The sequence below is a fragment of the Cavia porcellus genome, unplaced genomic scaffold, assembly GCF_034190915.1.
Source record: "Cavia porcellus strain 051 isolate PalLab524CR breed Dunkin Hartley unplaced genomic scaffold, mCavPor4.1 scaffold_18, whole genome shotgun sequence".
Taxonomy (NCBI): Eukaryota; Metazoa; Chordata; class Mammalia; order Rodentia; family Caviidae; genus Cavia; species Cavia porcellus.
The window spans coordinates 28811946-28838975 of record NW_026947501.1 but is presented as its reverse complement, the minus strand read 5'-3'; the positions used below and the strand labels follow the sequence as shown (position 1 = coordinate 28838975).

General features: G+C 37.9%; 1 protein-coding gene across 2 annotated transcripts in view; it reads left to right on the top strand.

The window, feature by feature from the left end:
* Positions 1–27030, top strand: part of Tacr1 (tachykinin receptor 1) — a 154352-nt gene that overhangs the window by 92237 nt on the left and 35085 nt on the right. The gene's annotated exons all lie outside the window — the stretch shown is intronic.

The window sequence follows — 27030 nt, the reverse complement described above, 5'->3', positions numbered from 1 at the left end:
AAATAGGTAGATGCACATTTGTGTACTAATCTGTACTATGTCAGTAAACTTTTGAAAAACATCTCCAAGTGACAAAATGAGAAAATGCAATCTGAGACACACTATTAATATAGTTAACATAGAGGAGCTCCAATAAATAACAGCAAGACTCAAACCAATAGCTTGTGAAAGAATATTTTAAAAACTACATTATAATCATGGATATGATTTTCTATTTATTTGATTAGCCCACATTAAACTTAATGAAAATGCTAAATATGAACAATTTGCTGATGTGGTGGATGCTGCTTGTAGAAAGACAGCTTGACAATATATATCAAGGTTTTTAAATGTATGGAACTTTATAGACTCTGCAATTGTACTCCTAGAAATTCTTTTGTTTTTGTTTTTGTTTTGTTTTTTGGTACCAGGCATCAAACTTGGAGATCTTGAACTTGTCAGGCAGGCATTTATGCCTCTGAGCTCTATCCCTAGAAATTCCTTTTTTAAAAAATATTTTACTTATGCTTCCTTTTAATACAGATCTTAAGCATCTTTAAATTTCTAATTGCATATTAATCAGGAAATTTTATCCTTTTTGAGGTGTCCTGGGCATTGAACTCAGGGACTTGTGTATCCTAGGCAAGCACTCTACCACTGAGCTACATCCCCAAACCCAATCCCTAAAAATTCTTAAAGACAACAATATATACACAAGATTTTGATGTCAGCATGACTATGAGACTGACATTAGAAACAAATGTCCAGTTACAGGTGGCAATTTCAATAAAAGTTAGATTATTCATACAAACTATGAAGTGATTAAAAATAGCATTGTACAAGCATATCAACATAAAGATACATTCATAGCCAGTTATATAAAGCAGGCTTCAAACTAATATGTGTAGTTAGCACTTGCATTTTATAGAGTCTACACATGTGTTTATAGATTATATGGGGAAAGTTTGGGGAGCTGTGTATTAAAATTTAATTCTTAATGTTTTTGTATTGAATGAAAGATTACAGGTCACTTAAGGGTTTTATTTCTCTGCAATTTGAGTTTCTCTATGCTAACTACAAATCATTGCCTCTATGACATTTTTTTAATTCCAGAATGTAAAAGATTTTTAGAATAAAAAATATTATCACTTGGAAAGAATCACTAGGGAATAAATGAATAAAATAAATTGAATATTTTAGCATCTGAAAATAGATCATAGTAATTTTCTCTCTAAATTCTTCACACAGTGCTCCATAATCTTTTGACATTTAGTTTTGTGAAGAAATCTGATGCCATCTGACTTTTTCCCTTTTCGATAATTTGATTTCTGCCTGCATGCATTTAAAATTTTTCTTTATTTTTATATATATTTAAAAACCACATCATAAAACATGTGCATTTAGAGGACTTTTTGTATTTTTCTGTCATTGCTTTCTAGTTTAGGGAAATTTTCCTTTAAAAAAAACATGTTTTAATTGTCTGCCCTCTGTTCTCTCCCCTTCAGAGTCACTATTCATCATAAATTGTCTTCCTGAAATCTTTCTCTATTTCATTTATCTCACTCATTTCTTTCACCTTTTTTTTTTTTTTTTTTTTTCTGGCTTCTTGGTAAATTCTCAAGCATTTCCAGTGAAATTGTAGTATCAAGAGATTGTCTGCTCTTCACTGCTCCCGCCACATGTTAATTCTTTACTCACGCTGTCATTTGAAAGCGGTCTTTATTTCTTGCTCTTTTTATAGATAAGATATCCTCTCAAATATTGCTTTAAAAATAAACAAGGAATTACCTTAAATTTCTACTTGTTTGGTGCAATAAGATCTCCTACAAAGTTATTTGCCTTTTTCCTTAGATTGGTTCCCATATTAACCCAACCAAACATCCATGCACTTACAGGCACTCCCGAAGTGAATTTGAAATTTTCAGTAACTATCTAAATCTTAGAATCCCAGGTAAAGAGACAAGGAGTGAAATGTGTGTTTGCTGGAATTTCCTACTTATCAGCTGCTCCTCATGTTAGAGGGGCAGCCAGGACACAGATGTTCAGAGCCTTGTCCTCTAGTCATTGTGATATAGGGGAAAGGCACTCCCAGCCTGCTAGATGTCCAGTGTAAGTTCTTGCTCTCTGAAAGTGAAGAATGCATTTTAGGAATCATGGAGGTTAAGAGCAGAATGTATTTATTGAGAGAAAGAAAGGTTCTGTCTGAGAGAGAGACAAAAGGGTTCTAGGGACTTTTATAGAGCAAAACCACAAAGTGAGCCAAGTCTGAGTTGGGGAAAACATGGGAACTGGCAAGGTGGGCATGAGGCGGGAAAGAACTATGGTCAGCCAATAAGATCACAAGTGTGATTGCTCAGGTAAAATTGATTAAATCAGAGACAAATGGGGAAGCTAGTCACATAGCAAGCAGGCATGAGTACAGAGCAAAGCCTTTGCCTGTAGGGGGTTGGGTTAGTGGCCCCTGGCTTCCTCAGGGGCCTGCTGAGAACATCAATCCCTGATGCTTATTCTTAGGAAGTATACGGGTGCATTTGTTTTATCTTTTGTCCTGAGGTCTGGCTCACAGAGAAGGTGTTTTTCTCCTAGACAGTTACTAGGTATATGGTCTTCTGCACTGGTTTCTTCAAAGGCCCAGCCCTGTCTGATGCCCTGTAATATTTCTATCTAACTCATTGCCTTTAACAATTGGAGCTCATGTGTCCAGTCATTCCAGCCAGTGGGAAGCTGAGCATCTGCCCTGGAGCTGTGGGTTCCCTAGTCTGATGCCTACTACACACCCCAAAGTTGATTGATACCATAGGAGTTTCCAGGTTTGGCTCCACCTCAAGCTCCTCCTCTGCTTCCAACTGCAACCTCCCCTAATTAAGCAGATCCTTTCCCTTTGTTTTCCCAAATGAGTTTTTCCTCTAGCTGTCTATATCCTTTCTCAATCAAATCCCAACAGCTCATGATCTGAAATAATTTTGCCTGGCCAGTGAATGACACCCTGTTACTCATTTCTAGGTATGAAATGGATTGACATCATTTGATAATTTCAGGGATGGTTTCAAAGACATAAGTAATTAACTACAGTTAATTACTAATAACTAATAGTTAATTGGGTTGTGTTAAGAGTTTTCTGGCACAATAGAGGAGCAAAAGGTACAAAAAGAAAAGAACAGGTTTACTGAAGAGGTGGAAAGGAGCACACAACCCTTGACCAGATACAGAGAGGCAGAGGGTTATTTGACCTCTAATCGGAAGTGGCGCATGGGGCAGGCATTGATGACGTGTGAGGAATCGATTGGATTCTCTGTGAGTGCAAACAGGAAGGGGAGTTGCAATTAGGGCTGCAGAAGAAGCAGGAAGTGGTAAGCGTTCTTGCTTTGGCCTTGGCCATGTTAGACCACTGCTATAATTGTACAGTAATTTATACGAGGGCAAGAACCTTTCATGTAGAGTATGACCTACAAATTTTGAAATGATCCTTTTTTATATTTTCAACTGGTAACACAAAACGAAGTCATTTATTTTTATGAACATCTCTTATCTAGCCAATTTAAAGATCTAATAGTGATCAGAATGATTCTTCCCTAGGAATATAAACTTATCATCTATAAATAGTGGGTTCTTCTCTAATTTTCTAATGGTGAAACCTCTTATTTCTGCTTCATATTGTATAGCAAATGATGGAAACTTTCACAGTATTGAGTAATAATGGCTCTAACGGTCCTGTTTTTCCGAGTCTGTCTCTAACACATAAAAATTAAAGTATTTTTTATTAGTTTCACAATTAAGTTCAATGTTGGGAACTTTTTGAGAAGACTATTTTTCAATATTTGTATATCTTATTATTTTAAGGAACATCCTCCTATGCTTAACACGATAAAATGTTTTTAAAATAAGTTGGTGTCTATTGATAAAAGTATTTTTTATACTCTATGACTGTAGATCATTGTGAATCTATCCTTGGGTCCCTTGGATAAATCTAACTTGGTCGTGATGCTCTATCGTGGTTAATATACCATCTAGTTAATGACATTAAGCAAAATGCTTATCTCAGTATTTAAAATAGTTTGTCTTTTTGGTGCTCTTTTTAATCAGGCTTTGACATTAAGTGTAGAGATGCTTTTAAAAATTTCCCTTGTTTTCTGAAATAGCATTTGAATTCTCAAAGGAGCTCACCTGTACATCAGCTGGCCCAGGAGCCCTGTATAAGACGAACTCTATATTGTAGTTTTTATTTCAGCCCAGATGGTGCTAGTATTTCTGCCTTTTCATTTTGCTAATTTATATGTCTAAGAAATGAATCTGTTTCACAGTGACTTTTTAATTTAAAAGTATACAAGATACACTATCTTATAAATTTTTATTTTTAATTCCTTTGTTTTTGCCAAGATGTATTTTATGCATTCTACTGCTTTCTATTCATTCATTATCTTTTCTCTTTAAAAATTTTTATTAATCTACTTTTATAATACATAGTAATAATATTTGTTTTAGAAATTGGAACAGATGTGTATGGCATCTTGCTCATTTTTTTCTCCCATTCCTCATTCCCTCTCTCTCTTGTCTCCTTTTCCCTAGATTCCCTTCCTATCTCCAAAATGTCTAACTACGTGTTTCCTGCAATCTCTCCTTTGTTTTATTGATTTTGCTCTTTAAATTAATTATATTTCAGGTTTCTCATATAGAAGAAATGATTTGATATTAACTTTCTGTGTATGTTTATTTCACTTAGCGTTATAGTCTCAAGACCATCTATTTTCCCACAGGACTCATATTTATCCTTCTTTATGACTGAGTAGTTCTCCATTATATATGTGTAGACTACTTCCCTAGTTGAACTACTGTGAATTATGCAGCTGTAAATATTCATTATCCTTTCTTCGTCTACTGGCTCATGCTTTTCTTAAGTTTATTTAAATGCACTTTTTCTGGATTTTTGAAATTAATGTAGAGTTCATTCATTTTGTTTTCATAGTGAAAATGTTTGCCAATAAAATCTGCTTTTCTTTCATTTCATAAGCATTAATAAGAAGTGCTCTTAGGTTATTTGCTTAACTGTATACATATCATTTGTTCACTCAGATATTTGTAAAAGCTTTATCTTTTTAAGTTCAAGACCTTTGAAGCTTTTCCTTCTTTCTAATTATTTAATTCATTAATTAATTGTGTATTTATTTATCTGGTTCCAAGCATCAAATTCAAGGCCTCACACTTGCCAGGCAGGTGCTGTGCTGCTGAGCTAAATCCCCAAGCCCACTTTCTTTCTTCCTTTCTTCCTCATTAAAAAAAAAAAGATGCCACAGCATACAGCAAAGTTTACCTTTTGAAACTTGTTACAATGTTTTTCATACCTGGAAATTAAGTCACAGAAAAGTATAATGTGTTGTATATATGTAGAGCTCAAAGTTTGATGCGAATTATATTACTAATTGTTTTCTTCAACTTGTTCTCATCAAGTTTTATAACTTATCTAGTTACAGAGTGACAATGATGCCTAGAAATCTTCCACTGTCCTTTATGCAAAATTCCGCTTACATTTTTAAAAATTTTGCTTTGCATCTGCTACATCTATGGTGTTGTTTTTCATCAGGGATACACTCTTAGCAAAGCAAAGTGCCTTTCTTTAGAGCTCATAATCATCACTATTTCCTGTAGTAGGAACAGCAGCGCCACAGTTTTGTTTACTTACTTTGTTTTCCATCATTCTTAGTGCTAGTTCTTGTATCTTACTTAGTTTTGCTCTATTATTTGCTGTGAAAATTCCTCTTATGAACAGCATATTTTTGTATCCTTGTATAACTCAGCCTAAGAGCGTCTACCTTTCAGTGAGCAGGCTTCCCTCCCTATGCTCACTGCCATTACCCACAAATCCTGGTGTATTTCTCTTGCTTTATCATTTGGCTTCACACTTTCTGGTTTTTATTGCTTCTTCACTACTCTGTCTTTGCCTTATAAATGGTATTGTTGGCTGTTATCTCTGTTAATTTAGAAGACTGATATCTTGTATTTCAGTCTATAAAGTTTATTAAAATCTTTCCTTAGTATTTTAGCTATTGACATTCGTTATAATGTCACTGACTTAAAATTTAGCCTTCATTAAGGCTTCACACTGTCTAGATACGCTTGATATTATAGCATGCAAAGTTACACTCAAATAATTTAAGGAAAGAGGCACTATGGCGACTACTATTATGTTAGATTATCTGGTGGTGAAACACAGTGATGCTTGAATTGCTCGGTTCTGCCCTGCATTGTTCTATTACAATATCCTCTCTTATCTCAATATTCCCCCTATTTTTAAATTAATCTATTTTCTCTCATTTTTTTAATTAAGGGAAAACTAAATTAAAGAATAACGGGACATATTATAGTAGCTTTTTTGTTGTCCTATTAACCTGATTTGAACCCCAGTATTGCTCTCTCCATCTTGTTCTGTCTGATTATTATATATTCTATTTTGTTTGATAGTATCAAGTTTGAGGGTATAGGCAATCACTTTGAAGGCAATAAGATATACTATGATGCCCAATATGGACTATCATCCTTTTTTTTTTTTTTTTTTTGAAGTCCTGTAAGGTCCTCAGTGTAGATTTTATTGGTTTTGTTCCATATTGTTTTGACCAATTCTATTATACCTGATGATACAGACAACTCAATTTGAAAATAGCAAGAGGCACAATGGTACCACTTTTGATCACCTGCTATTCTATTTTTGCATCACGTGCTATGCCCACCCTTCTGTTCTGACTCTGTTTTGCTTAGTCACATTTGTTTTTATTCTCTTCAAAAAAGTAATAAGAACCGTGAGAGTAATAAAACCCTAATAGTCTAATTGTTACTGTAAAAAAGACAGGAAAGTAAGGTGGACTAAGGGATATAACCGCAGGTATGTTCGGGAGTGTAGGACGGAAAACCATATAACTGAGCTTTTGTTGGATCATTGAATGGAACTGTCTCCAATTCCACTGTATGAATGTTCACATTATATGCTTTAATTTAGTGATATGGACAACTGTTTCTGGGAAGATAATGTGTAGCCTGTTAACTGGTGATTTCGTACTGTATATATTTTTTTCTAAAAATACTGTATTATTTGTACCCTTTTACTGCATTGTTTTTTATGTCCTTTCTTTTTTTTCATCTCTCTTTAAATAAAAAAAAATTTAACCTTCATTATGATGTTACTATAGCAACAAATTTTGTTCCTTCCTTCCATCTATACTATTATTAACTATATTTACCATGTTTTACTATAGCGCTCTAGAACTTATTCATTCTATCTGGCTAAAACTTTGTGCCATTTTACCAACATCCCATTCCCCTTATCTCTAGTCCCAAAAACCACCATGGTATTCCCTGCTTCCATTAATTCAACATTTTTAGACTCTACACAAAAGCAATGTCTTTCTGTAACTAGTTAACTTTGTTTATCATAATGTCCTCCAGGTTGCTGTAATGACAGGCTTCCCTCATTTTCACAGCTAAGTAATATTCCACTGTGCCCCACGTCCGCATTTTCCTACTGATGGCACTTAGGTTCATTCTACATACCTTGAATATTGTGAATAATGTTTCAATGAACACAGAAATGTCAATATCTCTTTGATATACTGATTTCATTTCTTTTAAATGTATACCCAAAGTGAGATTGCTGGATCACGTAGTAGTCCTGCAGTTTGATTTGGTTTGGTTTGGTTTGGTTTTGTGTTCATGTTTGTAGGACCTCAATACTATTTTATCTAATGACCTTTTTTCCAATCCTCATCAATTTTTTTCACCAGAGGCTTTTATCTTTTGTGTTTTTGATGCTAGTCACTCCACAAGTGTGAGTGATATCTCATTGTGGTTTTAATTTACATGCCCTTGGTGATTAATGCTGTTAGGCATGTTTTCATATACCTATTAACCATTTATTTCTTCTTTTGAAAATTTTTCTATTATATGTTTCTAACTTCATACTATTGTGGTCAGAAAAGACATTTGACATTTCAGTCTTCTAAAATTTAAGATTTAATTTGTTACCTAGCATTTGCTTTAGCCTAGAGAGTGTTTCTGTGTACCTGTATTCTACTGTTACTGAATTGAATGCTCTAAAATATTTGTTAGGTCTATTTTATCTAAACTGTGGTTCGTGTCCAAGGTTTTCGTATAGATTTATCTGTCTGAATGATCTATCTGTTGTTGAAAGAAGGTTATCGAAATCCCCACTATTGTTGTTGTGCCTCAGATTATTAGTATTTGTTCTTTACATTTGGGTACTCTAATGGATGCAGAGATACTTACAATTGCTACAGTCTTCTGCTGAATTAACCCATCGTCAATGTAATAGTAACCTTCTTAGTCTCTCTTTTTACAATTTTTGACATACAGTCTATTTGTCTGCTTTCTTTTGTTTTCTATTTGCATGGAACATCTTTTCCAATCCTTTCATTTTCAATCTATGCAATATAGAAAAGACATCGCTGGAGTCTCTTGCAGACAGCTTAGATTTGGATCTCACTTTTTCATCCATCCAGCCATTCTGCCTCTTTTGATCAGAGAGTATGTAATCCACTTACATTTAAGGTAATTCTGTATACATCAGGACTTGTGACTGTCATTGTATCAATTGCCTTCTAGTTGTTCAAAGATGTTTTTATCATTTATTCCTCTTTGGTTATCCTCCTTTGTGACACGATCATTTTCTATGTGGTGTGCTTTTATTTCTTTCTCTTCTACTTTATCTTTTGTGTATCTACTATATGTTTTTTCTTTGTGGTTAGCATAAGACTTACATGAAATATCTTGTGGTATATTTTAAGTTAATGACAGTTTTGGCTTATTCTTCTACCATCCTGCTGATTCACTCCTTTTGGTGTTAATTTTGATTATCTAACTTGAGATAGTATTCATTGGCTTTCCCCACTATAAAGTTACTCTTATTTTCTCTGCTTCCCATGCAAAAATCATTAAAGGAGTTACTGGATGCAGCCCACCCGTAGACAGTGAAGACTTATGCTGCCTGTCAGAGTGGCTACATAAAGTATTTGGAATTCTGCACTGATGATTTATCTCTTCTTCTTAATTCACTTATTGGTTCAATCATTTATTTACATTAGAATAGATTTGTCTATATTTATTTCAAGGTGAAGCTACAATCCTTTTGGGTTACCTAGTGTATTCTATCGCTCAAATTGTTCCAGCATTAGCCATCAGCGTCTCTTCCAGATCGTTCCTGCAATCCTTTGAGATATCCCACCATGACACACCCCTCATGTTACTGTGATGGGGGGGGTGGTTTGGTTTCATTTGCTTTGGTTTGATTTGATTTGATTTGATTTATTGTGTTGTGTTTTGCTACGCTGTGTTTTGAGCACAATGTAGTACTTCACTGTGACCATTAATCCTGATATGTCTATTTCATTGAATTAAGAAACACTTAGCAGATTAGTAAATCTTGTTATGTGTTTGAGTGAGTCATGGAGTCACAGCTTTAGGTACTATATGCGGTCCCTTGCTTTCTTTTCTGGTACTGTCATCCTGGTGCATTCCCAAGATACCATGGGCAGAGAAGCTTTGCTCCAGCACATCCTTTCACTCTGATGATCCTGCCTTGGAGCCAGTTGACTATGGACTGAAGCTCCCAAAACTGTAAGCTAAAGTAAATCTTTCCCTCTTTAAATTATTAGTGGTGGGTATTATGTCCAGCAAGGGGAAAGCTGACCAATAATACACTTTCTTATATTGTGGTACTGCAAGATAATCTATATTCATTCTGTATTTCTTTGCCCTAGTCCTATAATAAGCCATTCTCCAAGGTGTCCTGGTTTCTTTTATTGGAGCATGACTTTAGAAACCAAAATCTGAGCTGTAGGTCTATTGCTGTAATTTTTAAATGAGTTAATACTTTAAATGTTCTCAGTTTTCATTTCTAATGTGGTATTTATACATGTAGCCCATGTAAGCAAAAGTTCTTTTTGATCCTCAATGATTTTTCTTAGTGGAAAGAGACGCTAAGAACAGCGGACACAAATCTGCCTTCTTTAAAATATTTTCAATCCCATGTTGTAATTACACCTCTCAAACAATGACTGACTGTCATCTCTCCGTTTGTTTCATTAATCATTACCAGTTTCCTAGCTCTACACTTTCCTTAATTTGAACTCTCAGTTTTGACATACCTTTCACTACCTTTTTGATAGTTTCTTTACAAAAAAAATGGTACTTCCTTACATATTTGAGAATAATTGTCTCTTCTGTATACTTACAAGAGGCAGGCTGATTGTACAAATAGTGGGAATATTTTGTTCTCTTTTAGCTCAGCAAAGGTATCTTTTGTCATTTGAGGTCAATTCTTTGTTTTTTTGTAGATAAATCTGACAAATTTGTATTTACAGGATGATACATTCCTAACAAGATGTAAAAATTAAGTTTGCCCAGAGTTAAATACTCTGTCAATTTTCAATTCAAGATATATTTTATTTTATTTTCAAAAAGTATTTTTATTAAATTATGGCTAAGATTCTTTTGACTGACTTATACTGTTGTACAGTATAATAGTTAGCACCTCCTGAGTAAATAAACTACTCCAAACCTCATTTGTTTACAAATAACTTACAACTACTCATCCAGGTCATGATTTTGTGGGTTGGTTTGCTGCCAGCTCTACTAAATTCTGAAGGGCTTTTTTAATGTGTCTGTGGTCAACTGTGGGTCATCTGCTGCTGGACAACCTAACAAGCCTTGCTCGCATATACAACATTTGGAAGATTGCCAACCAGGGTGACGAGGGTGACTGAATCATGCATTTCTCATTACATAGTAGAGGAGTGCAAGCTTGTCCACACAGTGGCTGTGAAAAGGAAAAGCCCCACTGCACCAGGGCTTTCCAGGCCTCTGCTTGTCTTACACATGTAAGCGCGCCATTGGCCTGGGAAACCCTATGGCACAAAATAACTATATGTCTTTGCTTTCTTCTTTTTTAATTTTATACTGCACAGATAGTTTTATTTAAAATATTTTTCCCATGGATTTGGACAACAAATTAACCAATCTCAAATTCACTGATTATCTTTGGTTCCCTATGATACATTTGTTGTCAAATGCCAAGAGACCCTGGCATTTATAGCTCAAGCAGAATTAAGCTGATGATTTGTCCAACTTGGCTCAAAAGGTCATTCCCAAAGTAACTTGTCATACGGCTCCTACTCACCAGCTGTGTGACTTCAGAAAAATCCCTTTGCCAGTTCTTTGATCCTCAGTTTTCTAATAATGGTAATAGTATATATACTGTGAGTTATTGTGAGAATTAGATGAAATATTCTATATATAGCTCTTAGCCCAGTGTCCAGCACATAATAATCATGCATATAGTTTTCTGATTTTTAGTTTTTTATTACTAACATATAGGATTTTGAAGTACTATTATTAAGAGAGCCCATTTTTTAAAGTATAGCTTGCTGTTTACTTCATCTCATTCATTATAATCTCTTCCAGAAAAAAATCTCTTTATTAGTAGACAGGATCACTTGAGACTCTCACTTCTATTTTAATTTTTATCTTTATTTTCATCTTGCTTTTCTTGTCTAAAATATTCTCAGAGAATGATCAAATTATTCTCTGCCCATTAATCCAAATTTCTGCTTTGTACAATTGTTATGCATTTTTTTTAACTTTGGCAATCACAGTTATCACCATGGTTGCTTAGGTATGAAGGTTAAAAATCACCTAATGGAAATTTCCTTTTGTTTCTTGAAGACAGAATATTTCTAAATACAAAAATCAGCAATTTTAACAATATCATTGTTTGTAGTAATCTATTTCAGGAAACACATCATCAAGGATGTTCAGTGAATTGGGAGTCTATTCCACTGATCTACGAAGTTTCCATAATTGCTAAAAATTTTTTCCTTTTTTTTTGTATCAGGGATGAAACACACAACCTCATGCTTGCCAGGCAGGCACTGTGCCACTGAGCTATATCCTTGGCCAAAATCTATCTATCGATTTACACATTCACTTAGCAAATACTATATTGGAGCCAAAACAATGGCCAAGATTGATTCCTCACCCTCAAAACTCTTAGAGTCTATTAAGAAATCAAAGAAGGAAAACAAGCAGGTAAATAAAGTGGGAACTACAATGAAAATAAGTCCACAGTGTGTGGTGTGGTGTGGTGTGATGTGGTGTAGTGTGGCCTGGTGTGGTGTGGCCTGGTGTGGACTCACGCAGTGTGGTACGTAAGGCAAGTGGGGAATAAGTGAAGGAAGACCCACCTGGAGCTCATGGATGACATTGTCAGTCTACTGAGTCCAGGCTTTTCCCTGCCAATAGAGAGGAGTAAACGCTGGGGCAGGACAGCATTAAACAAGAAAATGGTCCTGAGATGTCTCTGAGGTGCTTCTCAGTGGGTCCAGTTCATAAAGCAGAGACACAAAAGTATGAGTCACAGGCTCACAGATGAATTTACACCTTAGAGTACAGATGAGTCACTTAGAGAGAGATAATTAGGAAAAAGTCTGAACAGAAAAACCTAAGAAATTCAATAGAACAGTCGGACTATGAGTAGGTGTTAGTAGGGTAAGAGGGAAACTGGGGTGTGATGTCACAGGAACTCGGAAGGAAAGGGCTGAGGATCTGAAGTCTTGTTAGTCAGCCTGGCTGTCCAAACCCCTCGCCACTATAGCCCCTAATGCAACAGGAGCAGCAGTGGGCTGGATTCACCCTGGGCCGAGAATTGTATCAGCTGAGTATCATCAAAGGAGGAAAAGCTAAGGAAATTGGGTGTCTGTGTAATAATGATTATATTACTGGACAAACAAGGAAGCACAAGTTGAAGGTCACTTATGGAAAATGGCTGGATCCTAGAGCATTTTAGAGTTAGTTTTTTTTTTTTTTTAGAATGATTGCATATACATAACAGTGTATCTTTGGAATTGAAGTCACACATCATACATACCTTATACAGGTACTCTAAGATTAATTTTATGCAATATTTTAATAGTTTTGCTCATTAAAAAAAGTTTCATGCTATGACATTTCCCACTTGTGGTACCATGTCAACACTGAGAAAAATTTCTGATTCCAGAGCATTTCAGATTTTAAATTTTGGATGCTCAACCCAAAGAAGCTGAGTAATGAGAAGTGGTGGGATCCATCAACGTGAGTCCTTGCAGAGACAGAATTGTAATGGTGGAAGTGCTTGGGCCAGGGAGTTAGGAGGATGGACATTTATGGAGGGTCATTGGTCAACTTTTTGTTACCATAGTGAAACACCTGAAACTGGGTACTGATAAAGAAAAAAAGGTTTATTTAGCTCACAGTGTTGGATTCTGAAATTCAAAACCATCTCTGGAGAGGGCCCCTTTGTACAGCCCCCCATGGTGGATGGCACCATGATTGCAGAAGTACATATGGAAGAAAGAGATCATATCACCAGAACAAAGCTAGAGAGCACTGCAGGGACCAGGTTTGTTCTTTTAACAACTTGTTAAAAGAACTAACTCAAGGTTCAACAAGAACTCCCTTAATGCCTCCTAAAGGCAGTACCCATAGTGACCTAAGGACCAGCTGCTAGGCTCCACATCTTAAAGATGCACCTGCTTCCACACTAAAGACTGAATTCCCAATGCATGAACTCTGGGAACACATTTAAACCACATCCAAGCCACAGCGGAAGGGGATGTTTGAAGTCTGCATCTCAAGAGCAGCGCATGTTCTGGGTGTGAACAGGCAGCAAATAACCAAGGAAGAGAGACCAAAAGTCAAGGCACTAAGATGCCATAGTGCTAGGAAGTCTTCTTTGAAGTGGATGAGACAGAGGCTGGGGTAGAAAAAAAGGTTTCAGGCCAAAGCTAAAGACCTCAGAGGTTAGGGGGAAATTACCAGGATGGTGGAGCGTGACAGCTGCCAGGGGGGAAAGATGTAATCTGCTATGTGCTCTTCTAAGGAATAGTAGTAGACAGGACAGAAGGGAGGTGGTCTGGAAGTGAATTTAGGAGCAAGAGAGCCCTCACCTCATCCACTGGTTCTGAAAGTGAAAGAGGAGAATCTCCTTTTGCCAAGAGTATAGAGAACACAAGTTCTCAGAGGCCAGCCAGGGTTCTTTGAAGGCCAAATGTAAAACTTCTATAAAACTCCAAACCTGGGGGCAGGAAGAGTTTACTTGCCAAAAAGCATGAATTCAAAGGCACAGCATGAGAAGCTGAGATGAAAGTAGCAGAAATGGATTAGCAATGAGACAAACCCAGAAGCGGGGGATGGGAACTCCTAGAGTATCCTAGCTGTGGGGGTAACAAGGCTGATGGGGATGCGGATTTCGAAGACTGAAACCTGAAGTCTCTGAACAGAAGGGAGCCACTCAGTTCAAGGTTCTATGGTCCCCACGAATTGGCCAACATTGAGGCAGCTATTCCCAGCAGATTCCCCTCATCTTCATGGAACAACTTTCCTCAGGCTTTCTCAAAAATATTTACGGGAGATGTGAGCATATTTATTAAGGTAAACAAGTCATTTTTTATCAAAAACAAGCTGTATGTGCTATGATGTTGTCTGGTCTAATTATGCACTAGAAAGTTAGACAGCTGCTAAAATGTTCAGAACAAATTTGTAATAACATAGAGAAATGCTCATCTTGTTTTGGAGTTTAAAAATAAGAAAGCCAACATAACTGCAGTGCAGTGCTGACAGCTATGTAAAAACTAAAACATTAAAAACAATCTAGGCATAGAACTATCTTTCTCTCCTGAAAAGGAAACATATCAAATTATTAAGTATTTTTTGGATGGCAAAGATCCTTAGGACCTTTTTTCTGTCTCCATTTTGCTCCATTTCTACAGTTTCAAATTATTTATAATATGTGATTATTTTTAACAGACTATGCAGCACATTCAGCAATGTGCCAGTGCCAGCTGATGAGAGCCAGAGGTACATATTTCTTCCCAGCTCTGTGCTCGGTGGCATCATGCTGTAACTTGAAATTGAAACTGGCTGTGGCAGAAGTATTGACACCATAGCCTGTGACAGCTTCAGGTCTTCTGTTTTTTTTTTTTTTCCTTTTGGAGAGCCAAGTGTTACCAGCATACCACTGCCACCGCTAGGAAAAAGCAAACACCCCATTTGTTTTTACCCTGATTCAGAACCCTAGACAGAAAATAGAAAACTTCCTCACTTCCCAGCTGAATAATAGAAAGACATAAACCTCCCTCTGGGACTTAAAGAGCAAATAATAGGTGCTCAATTCAGCACTATCACAAGCCATAAACGGTGCTCAGATGACACCCCATAACTGAGAGTAAAAAGATACCTGAGACAGCCTGAGCCCCCAACTGTCTAAACTCTCATATCTCTTGTCATTGTCATTACTTTTAATATGTTGAGCTCCATGGATTTCATCATTTGTTTTAAAAGACCCAGGCTGGCGTTTATGCTCAATATGCTGTTTGTTGTGTTAGAGAATGTTTAGGTCAAGTCTCATATACTTCACAGAGCAGAAATAGTTTCATTGCTCCAGTAGAGAAAATTTACTGGATCAATGGCATTGCTTGGAAACCCAGAATGAGAAAAACTTAAAGGGAAAAAAATCAACTTATTTTATCCTCTCATCTGGTTCCATAATTGTAAAAAAAAAAATAGCATGGTATATCTACTCAGAACAAAAAAACTCTAAAAATCCACTTCCATTTATTTATCTACTCATATTCATCACACTCATTAAAAATTTACTGGCCATTTAATTCTATCTCTATCCTAATGGCTACTGCCATAGGTGAGCTCCTCAGCAGTTTGATTGATTGATTGATTGATTGATTGCTCCTGATCATCATCCAGCTATTCTCTTTGCCATCCTTTGACGAAAACCTCTTCAAGATTTCTGTCCTAGAATCCATGACTTCAGCTGGTACAGCTTTCTGGAGTTCTCTTTATCTCACAGGTCAGTTACTTCCTGTTCTGACCAATCAGAGAAACTTACCCCACCTAAACTGCTTCCTCAGCTGAGAATTTTCATTCTTAGAAACGCTGCCTATTGAAATTCCTTTCAATCTTTGAAATCTGACCACAAGCCACTGTCAGCACCTGTACCACCAACTCAGCCACTCCCACTATCATCACCAGCACCAACACCACAGGTCATTATTTGCATCCTGGAGAATCATCACCACAGAAGAGTTTGAAAGCCAAGAATTGCATAGTTTAACCCATTGTAAATATTGCTTATGCATTGCTCCCCTAGAAAGAACTTAGAATCACTGGTTCCTGAAGTGAATGAATATTCATCCTGGTGATGGGCAATTTTGTATCTAAAAGGAAAATTAAAGAAATGAGGCTTCATTCTATTTTTTTGATAATGTACTTAACTAAATTCCACAGCCCACATCTCTTCATTTTAACTTAATGAAAACATAGGGAAAGCTTAATTTGGACCTAGAATAATGTTTTAACTCTTGTGTACTCAATTTTATCCCTTCCATTTAGAAAATTGTGGAGTTTCACAAATACCTTATAGCATCTATTAATTAAATCAGCACCAATAAGACTGTCATCATCAGTCATAAGTGTATTCTAAAGAGCTGTTTGCCTGTCTGCACATGATATGGAGAATTTGTTAAAATATCCTTGAGAAAATGTCAGGAAGAAGCACTGCTACTTAGAAATAAAAGACAGGTTTTAACAGGTTTTAACACAGGTAGCCTTGGTACTACCGTATTGTATAACCTGAAAAGGTCTTGGCCCCTCTGTGGACTGTTTCCAAGATACTATGTGAGGGAAGAGACAGTATCTTCAAGGAGACCTTTCTGATGTCCTGGTACTCTAAAGCAAAGATGCTTCGTCCTTATCTTATTCCGTGAATAAATCCCATTATCAAAGAGGATGATCTTGAACTTTTTTCAATGCAAATGCAAATATACCTCTGGGTTTTATGTTGATAATATAAATATTGTTCTTATTTATAAATTACCTGCCAAATAGCCTATATGGTTGGTTATTGAAGTTTTACAAATGAAACTGTCAATTCTAACTTCACAAAGTCTTATAATCATCTCTTGACTGAAAATGAGACATAGATTCTGCAGGATGCTGCACGTGGACAAGACCAAGAGTTACAGATTCCTACCTTTATTTCACAGATGCTTTTGGTACCAAATACCTACCCCTATTTCTTCTTCAGTGTAGCTAACCTGCATAGTCTTAAATTGGTTGAGAATTCCACAGGGAAATAAAAAGTAGATCGAATGCACTCTAATCCAAGTTTACTGATGGAGAAAATCTAGCTAAGAGGGCGACACTTGCTGCTGTCACTGACAAGTCCCCTATTTGTTCCATCGCTCAACTCCTAATTCCTGAAATATATGAGATCTTCCAAAGATGAGAAATTAAAAACTTTAGGCTTCAAATAAATCTTTTTTCTGCTCAGTGGAGAATCAATAGGAGGATTAATTGTTAAGGGAGAAGAAAGTCAGTATTACAGGTCTTCAGACTGCTGTAAATTGTAAAAATGAAACTGCAGTGCACCCGCCTGCATCTGTCTCCTGCTTTGCTCTCATCCTCAGACACAGTCTTAGTTTCCCATCGCAGGGCTCCTATCAGTAGATGGTCCATAACTCACTAAAATACTGAAAATGAACTCAGCTTACCACACTAACATAACTCTCCCTGAGATGACAAAACTCCACTGAAGACTCTTAATCATGAGTTTTCTCATTTTGATAGGTTTGATTTCATGTCTCCTTTCCTTTTGCAACTCCAGATTGCTTCCATGCCCCACTTTCAGATAAATTTGGTTTCCACTGAATTATCTCAAGAAAGCTTCCAGAAAAAGGTAATCACGCTGGCGGCAAAGGTTCATGCAGATGGTCTACAATAGGGAATGTTAATAAGTGATGTTAATTTCATGCATCAGGTTATTCAGGGACTTAAGTGTCAGCCCAGGGAGCAGGGGGCTTTAAGTAGGGGGCCCCTCACTGAACTATTAGATGGCATAGCTATGAGTACTTGATGAGTTTCTGAGTCTCCAGGCTTCACTCAACCAGTGCAGGGCAATTGGTGAGCTTTGGCAGTAGCTGGTCAGCAATTTGGTTCCATTATTCAGAGTGTAGCCTGCTCAATTCAGAACTCCATTAGCCATCACTGGATTCTCTCTACTCGACTATTGTCCTTTCAAAAATTGAATTAAAAAGACCTAGTATCCTGTTTTTTAGTATCTCCCTCTTTCTGAAGTGTTCTTTTAAGTTGTCCACAGAAGTTTCCAATGATGAGAAAAATAATGATAATATATAAGGAAACAATCTTTATTATTTATAACTCAGCGATTTCCCATCTTCTAAGCATTAGAATGAGTTGGGACCATGAGTTGGGATATTAAAACTGGTGAATTGTACTCTGTATAATCATATGGGGAGGTATTTGAAGTTGGGAAATGGATGAGAGTAGAAACTAGTAGGGCTGAATATCAGCAAGAAGAAAGTTATTCTAATGTGGATGCTGAGTCATTTGTTACAGCGTATGTAGCTACCACCTGAGAAGGTCATCGGGGAGGTCTTTGCTGCTCACTAGTGTGTGTGTGTGTGTGTGTGTGTGTGTGTGTGTGTGCACGTGCTCTTTTGAGAGAACTGCAAAGTACATTTAGTTCTGCATCCAGGTTGAATTAGGAAAAAAACAAACACCACACATTGTTCCATGTATTTGCTCATTTACATTTCTGCCAACAATGGTAGGAGGCAAGTTCTATTTAATTAATGAAAATAGTTTGTAGTACATGTGGATTGTCTACAGTCATACATCAGCTAGAAGAAAAACTACTTCTCCCCCCTATGTGGTTTTCTGTCAACTGCCACACTGAAAAGTCCCCAAGGACATAGTCATCTCCAGCCTACACAGCGGGAAAATCTCATGTGAATGGACACCTTTTCTAGGCCTTTGGAATGTAATTCAGAGCTCAGTTCTGATCTTTGTCACACGTAGGTCTGCCTTTGCTGACCAAATGTGATATAAAAGAAATAGAAGGCTTGAGATGGTTTAAAAGGGGAAAGGGACGCAAGCTTTCACATTAGACTTAAGATAAAATCCTACCCTGTCTCACTGATAATCGCTTAAGCGAGTTGTGGGTCTTTTCAAACAGTTGCTAGCATGAGTTTTCTTTATCTATAATATGGACATAATAGTACTGCCATTATAGGATTATTAAAACATTGGGAAATGACATAGTTAAAGGATCTACCAGGCTGTTGTGAGAGCTGTTGTTATTTTTGCGTGTGAGCTGTGCCATCAAAGCAGGTATGACATATTAGAATGTGAATATCACTTAATTCAACTCCTTATCTAAAAAATGAAAGGAGACACAGAGTAGTTAAGCAATTTTTCAAAATTATCATGAATTATGGCACAGTTATGAGTAGAAGCTCAGTGATAATTTATTTCCTGAATATCCAAGGGCATTAAAAATGGAGCATTACAAGAAATAATTCTATCACACACCAAAATGTGTGGGATGAAACAATTTATGCCATGACTAATCAGAAGGTGGCACAGACAGAAACCAGAGCCAAAAATGAAAGTTAGGACCCGATTGGAAAGTAGATTCCTAATGGCCAGAAAGATAGTGCCAACTTTTTTCCAGTCAAAGGTAGTGGTACTAGAGGCTAAACTAAGTGGCCTCTTTTGCACAGTGTGACTAAGGACAGAGCAGTTGGAGAGAGTCCAATGAGAATAAACACAAGTTATTTGATCACATTTCTGAACCTCAAGCATATACCTCACTCCTCGTAAAGTACATCTTCTTAAGGAGAATAGTCACCACCCCTCGCTGGGAAATTTTTGTTCTAATTCCAAAAGTTACAAGATAGTACAGTGAATGATAGAGTGGAAATTGGAGATGTGGTAACAACTATCAGCTGGACTATAGATAAGTATATGTAAGAAATTAAATGCTTCATATATATTAAATCCTTCAGTCCTTACATCAACCATGTATGGTAGGTACTGTTATTTTGCCTACTTTGCTCATAGAGAATCTGAGCCCAGAGACAGTAACTAGCTTGCCATAGTCACATAGCTAGTTAGTGATAGAGTCTGGTCTTAGAGCTACTGTCTGAATCAATAGCTGCTTTAGAACCTAGTCTGGGTTCAAATTCCAGCCCGGTCATTTTCTAAGATACATTTTGCCCTATAATGTGTTCATACGGCTATGGTCACCTGGTTTTTTTCCTAAGATTTGCAAAAATAAGTACTTTTTACTTACAGAAAATTTCCCCAATTTTCTAAGTATTGTCTCACAAGAGCCCTCCCCTATTCAAAGGCCCTACTCCTTGGGCCAGGGATATATCACAGTGGCACAGTGCCTACGTGGCAAGCGTGAGGCCATGAGTTCAATTCCTGGTACCAAAAAAAAAAAGACCCTACCCCTTAGGCACTGAGAGGAAGCTAAGCACTGATTAAGCACTGATGTAGTATAATCTGATTTCATATTTGAGATTTCATTCTGGCTTCATAGTGAATGAAGTGAAAGCAAGTGAGAAAGAAGCCAAATTGAAAAAACACTGTAATTATACAAGCAAGAGATGAAGGGCTGGGGAAGGAAGGCATCTCAGGAGGAGGTAAGAGGGGCAAAAATAAGACGACAAAATCTACACGACTTAGGCACTAGCTGATTGGAGAGAAAAGATATGGACCCTCCCTGGGAGACTGAAATTCGAAACTTAAATAGAGAGTTGGCAGACTAAAATATAATGATACTTGTTTGCTTTTTTATTTGCTTGTTTTGTATCTGGCAGTATTCTAGGTCATCATCAATTAACAAAATGAAGATTTTTGCTTATACTTTACCCAAAGGGGACAAAAAAAATCAATAATGGATATGCAATAAATATGTAATGGAGAGTGTGTATTAGGTCAGAAGTTGTATGAGGGAAAAAAGAAGAAAGTGCAGAGCAGAATGAAAAGAGATATTCAGGAGAGGGGACAGGAGGGAGCTGTGCTTTATGTCCATGAGAAGTGGCCTTTGAGCAAGCCTAAGGGAGGCACAGAAATATTTGTTTCAGTAAATGCATGTGATAAGTTCTAACACCCTCCCTGGGGACAAAACACCCACCCACCCTACAGTTAATGAAAGGCACTGCCGATGACCTTTTATTTATTTGGTGCATTTGTTTTAGTCCAGGTGGTGTTTCACAGAAATTTATTTTTTAATGTACTCATAAAAACATCCGGGTGATGTTTCACAGAAACTTATTTTTTGTAATATTCATAAAGCCCCCTGGCTCAGGCTGGGAGCCAGGATATGGAAGGAAAGCAGTGACAGAACCAAGTCATCTCAGCCCCAGGGCCTTTACACAATGCTGAGTTTCTACATTCAAATTTGACCTCTCTTGACCTTGCTTTCCTCCTCAGCATCAAAGGCAGTGACAGCCTCTTCTGCCGGCACCCGAGGGGCCCCAGCACAACAGTGTGTCCATGCGGTCATGCATTTCATTGCTCTAAAATTCATAGAAGTGAGATGTTTTTCAAATGATTTCACTTAATGAAAAGTCTCCAAATCTTTCAAAGCTTGAAATCATCACATAAGCATCATCAGAAGCCCTCATGCAAGAATAATAATCCTGTAAAGAGGGCTTTAACATGCCCACAATTAACAACAATCTCAAAAGTGTGACTTTTCTCTCTTTGGAGAGTAAATCCAGGAGGAGCTACATGAAAAGTTAAAGGAAAGATGCAGAGTCCACACATCTGTCAGCTCCCATGTGAGCAGAGTCCTCGAGGAGGTGAGGATGAGCCGTGTGTGGCCTGAAGGTCTGGTGTCCAGGCAGAGGAGACAGCAGGTAGATACAAAGCACACAGGCAGAACATCCTTGGCACCATCGGAGCATCAGAAGGCAGCAGTGTAACTGGAGTGGAATGAGCAAAGGAAGCGTAGTGAGTTGGAGAAACAAGGGCCAGGCATGGCCAGACTACAGATGAGGAAAGTTCATTCCAGCAGTGAGAAGAGCTTCCCTAAAGGATCCCAAAACGATTCCTGAATGCCTCACCCTGTGCCTATATTCTTCCTCAATGCATAGGTTTCAATGTAACTTTAATACAGAACTTTGCTAGGTACTACAAACAGCCATCAGGCAACTAGAACCCTGAGCCTGCTAGGGACCTGTCAGCTGTTTCAGTAACTGTATAAAAATGTTTCAATTCCGCTCAGTGGATAGATTGGCGGAGAGACTTCACTGGAGAGACGTGGTTAGGAATGGCAAGGAAGCAAACAGGAGTCCAATTATTTACTGTTTAAAATGGCAAGTGAAGAGAAGAGGCAATAACAAGCTGGTGATACAGCTGGGGAAGTGCTGACTAGCACAGAAGAGAGCTTAATCACACACTTCTTGAAGTTGTTCAGGACTGACGGGGCTTCCTTAGGCAAAGGTTTTAATTAGCTTCAATTTGAAGTTATACTTCTACAGCCTTTTTTTTTTTTTTTTTTTTTTTTTTTGTCTTTTCGTTTTTATCGGTACCAGGGATTGAACTCACGACTGCCTGCTTGCAAGGCAGGCGCTTATGCCGCTGAGCTAAATTCCCAGCCCCTTCTACAGCCTTTTTCAACAGTAAGCCCTGTCAAATGTATGTGGTGAATAATTGTTTTTTGCAACCATTTATTAATAGTGTCTTCCAAATACTCCAGATAGATATTTATTTTGCAGAGGGAGTTTTACAGAGCCTGCTCCCTGGTAGTGTCTAGGCAAACCTAAATATTTCACCCTGGATCTGTGACTAAGTCATCTTAGTTCACCAGTCCAGACCAGTGCAGCCCACCATGAACTCTACAAGAGAGAAGAACGTGAAATGCTTAATTTTCTGGTAGCTGAATTTTTAAACAAGTAAATTCCAATTGCACACATGATTATGCCTAATATATTCATAATGTTATCATGTAATCCATTCAAAAATATTAATGAACTACTTTCATAGTCTTTGGTTTGGCTGTGGGTGTATACCAATGGTGGCAAACCTATAGCATGTGTGCTTCAGCAGGCTGTTTGTTATAACTGAAAGCTCTTAAAGGTTCCTATCAGTGGTCACTCTGCAAAATTCACATACATTCTATACTTGCATTCCAGCTCAGTATGAACCAGGTACATTTCAAAGTTCATTTGCTATATATGACCGGTGTCTATGATATCATACAGGATGGATCTAAACCATGATGGTTTCTTCCATCACGTAGAGAATTTTTCACCCTTCACAGGTTACACTGACAGTGATCTTCACAGCCCCCTCTCTCTGAGAAAGATGGTGGAAGCTGCCACTGTCTTCACAAACTTTAGAGACCCCATGGTAAATGAAATGAAATGAAATGCCTGTGTTAAAATGCCCATTTCTGACTATTACCCCCTTGCTTTGGCCTCCATCTAGAGTGAGTACTTCTGTTCCACTTATTCTTCCTTTGAAGTATTTTTATAAATACTCCTTCCCCTACATATCATCCTTCCCCTACACTGCCAACAGCCTTCCTAGCCCTGTCCCTCACAGATGGGTCATGAAATTGGCATTCTGCGCTCTCACTACTTGGTCACTCAGATATGCTTCCTCTCTTGTGGAGCAGTGGACTGGACATGTGAAACTGCCAGTTCATTCATTTATTCAGCAAATAAGTATCAAATGTCCCCTGTCTGCCAAGTATGGCACTTGGCCCTAGGAATAATTCCCACTTGTAAAAAGTGGCAGAGTCCAAGAGAGTTGATTTTGCTCACTGATAAATAATTAACTTTAACAGGACATAAAAATGTGTCATGGAGTAGAACGTACTAGAATATAAATCAGCAGGAGGTTTCCAGATGAAACAAGAGACTTCACATAAACGTCAAGGCTTGCCGTGCACCGCCGAGGGCTATGCCCTCAGTGTCCCCTCAGGGTATACATTTTGAGTTACCCTGCTGTAAGAACCAACTTTGATGGAAAAATCTGAGAAGTCTGATAATTGCTCCCCCTCCTCCATTCTCTATCTCCTTGACTCAAACAACAGAACTGCCACGGAGGCCCTGCCACGTCTGCCCTCATCAACCTTCTGTGTTTACCTAAAGGGCTCTTGATCTCCAGGAGCTTCTAGTTTTAAGGAGATAAACTGGCACTCCTAAAACTATCCATTTCACAGTTAAATTCTAAATATCCCAGTGCCCATCTGAGCAGGTTCTCTAAAAATGCTCACGCATAGTGATGGTGTGGATAATGAATTTCAGAGGGAAACAGAAAAACAGAAGTGACTTTTATGAAATGAAAAACAGTCGGAAAGGGCTTTATGGAAGAAGTGGGGCTTCGATAAGATGTGAAGACAGGATAGGAATTTGGCCATTTAGGGAGAAGAAGGCTGCATGGGGCTGGCAGGAATCAGCAATGACCTGGCAGGGGCAGGTGGCTCTGACGCCTGCCATTGCTTCCAGCACATTTCACAATCATTTACATTCCTTAGAACCTTTTCCCAATCTTAACACAGTTCATGGCAAAAAGTCAAATCCCACTTCCCAGGAGATAGGGGAGTCTTTTCGGGTGGTTGCAGCTAATTTCAGTAAAAATTAACTTCTTCCCAACTCTAATATCCTGGAGTGTAATCATCATGTAACAACCTTTTGCATAATTGTAGAGTAACTACTTCCTGTAGTGCTATGATCTCTGAGCAGATCATCATAATTACTTTAAAACCAGTTTCCAGCAACTTTCTCTGCACCTTGCAGTTCCCCAACCTGCCTCAGGAGATGTGGCTGCCTAGGAAACATTGGCTTTCTCCTGCTCCAAATCACTGTAGCACTCAGGCCTGCCACTGACATTTGCAGGTCAGACACAAGAGTATAGGCAAAGATCATGACTAAATATTTTTAAGTTATAAATCAATCTAATATACCATTAATTAAAATGTCTTTCCTTGAAAAATGTACCTGTAGTTCAGGTGCTCTTACCTTGAAAAATGGACCTGAAGTCCAGGTCCTCTTACCTTGAAAAATAGATCTGCAGTCCAGGTTTGAATGCTTGGATCCCTGAAATCCTTTGTGGGAGCCTGGCTACTCAGCCTGACCCACTTTCCTTCTGTCTCTGCCCTCTATCAGAAGGGTCTTACATACATGACACTCAAATCTCTCTATCTATGTTCTTCCACTTTGGGTCCCCTTCAGCACATGTCCCTTCACCTCAAGAAACATGAGCAGTACTGCCCTCCTTTGGGGAAGCTGGTGCAATAGGAGAGGCCCACACAAGCCCAAGAAGAAGCTCTAGGAAATGCCAGAGTCCACACACAGGAGCTTGATGAGGGAAACAGGTCACCTACGGACACACCTTCTGTGACCCACAGACTTCTCATGCTATGGAGATAGCCCTGGTCATGAAAGAGCCTAAGTGGAGTTCTTATATTACAGGACCCAGGACAGGGACCCTTCTTGCCTGAATATTGCACCTAAGCATTATTGTTGTTGATATAACATGAACAGTGTTGACAGCACTAACACTCTGCCCTTACATAATACAGTACAATTACAATATTATACAGTCTCACTGCTTCCTGATTTACATTGTTTCTAACTCAATTGAAATTTCCCCCAGGGCAAGCCTGCCTCCTGTGTGTTTTTCTGGGCACCTGTGGTATGATGGATGGAGAGACTGACACTTTGGCTGACATGCCTGTTATGCTCTCAAACAATCTGCCATATGACCTGGAATTGTGGCAGCTTCCAGTTTCCTTTGTAAAGATGATGCTTGCCCATCTCCTGTCTAATTTGTCCATTTGTAGACCATCTCCCCTATTTTCTTCTCTAGCCACATCTAGTACTTCCATCCTCCCAACTTTCCCCCATCCCAGGTGCTAAAGTTCAAATGTATTTTGAGCTTGCTTGTGAATCTATTTGCTAATAGGGTAACTATTAAATAATGATTACATGAACAATAACACTTGGGTGCATTATTCTTTTTAACTTGTCTAAGGCTTTCACCTTGGCTCCTCCTATATACCCTTTTAGCAGCCCTACTTAGCAGAGGATGTATTCGTTTGCCTTGTCTGATGTCTGAAAGGAGAAAACACTAAATGAGGCATGAGGTTGGTGTGTAGAAGAGCTGGAATTGAAGCTTTGGTTTTCTGATTCCTACAGTTAAGTGCCCCTAAAAGACAAAGTTCTAGATCAGCGTACTGCATCAGCTTCCTGTACCAGCTAATGCTGTTCTGATATGATAGGCCACTCAAATATTGCCAAAGTCCTAAGCTGGAAAGACTATAAAGTCTAACTATAACTACCCAAATGGATCAGTGATTGTATAAATATTATGAATTCAGATGAATAGTTATTTCCAAGCATACAAATGAAGCTGGATGCTCAAAGAGAGAGACGATAGTTGTACAAGTTTGTGTGTGTTTTCATTCATCTGCTCTGTGTGTGTCCAGCCTTTTGGAGATCCCTTTTCACAGGATGGAGTGACTGAGCACAATGTTTTTCTTCCTCAGCACGTTTCAAAGACAGATTCAGTGTTCCAGCCCCTTGAAATGTAAATCATGTTCATAAATATTTATGCCAACTTAATTAGAAAGTCCTAATTGCATTTCGATTTCTAATTTTAGTAAGAATTAATTTCACCTGAGTCTAAATGTCCTGAAGTGTAATGTATAGATAAAAACCTTTTGCAAGATTGGAGAGTAACCACTATGTCCAATGCTATGATTTGTAGATGGAACAGCCTTGTTACTTCAAAGTCAGCTTCTACCTATCTTCTCTGTATTAAGTGATGCACCGACCTGCCCTAAGAGAAATCTCACATAGTACATGTGGGCCTTCCATTCAGTGTCTATCTTCCCTCCAGATAATACCAACACACCATGAGCTCCATCTTCCAGATAGTTGCAGCCATTGGGTATTGCTCCTGAAAAAAAATCAGTGTCTGAGAGAATGGACAGAAATGACTCCCCCCGACAAAGGCCTTTAGATCTAGCAGCATATTTTGGACTTTTCCTGAGATACAAATGAATCACATCTGAACACAAAGAGTAAAATGGGAAAGCCATCCAAAAAATAAATAAATATAGAACAAGTGACATTACAGAGACAAAATAGCTTTTTTCTTTTCTTTTTTTTTTTTTTT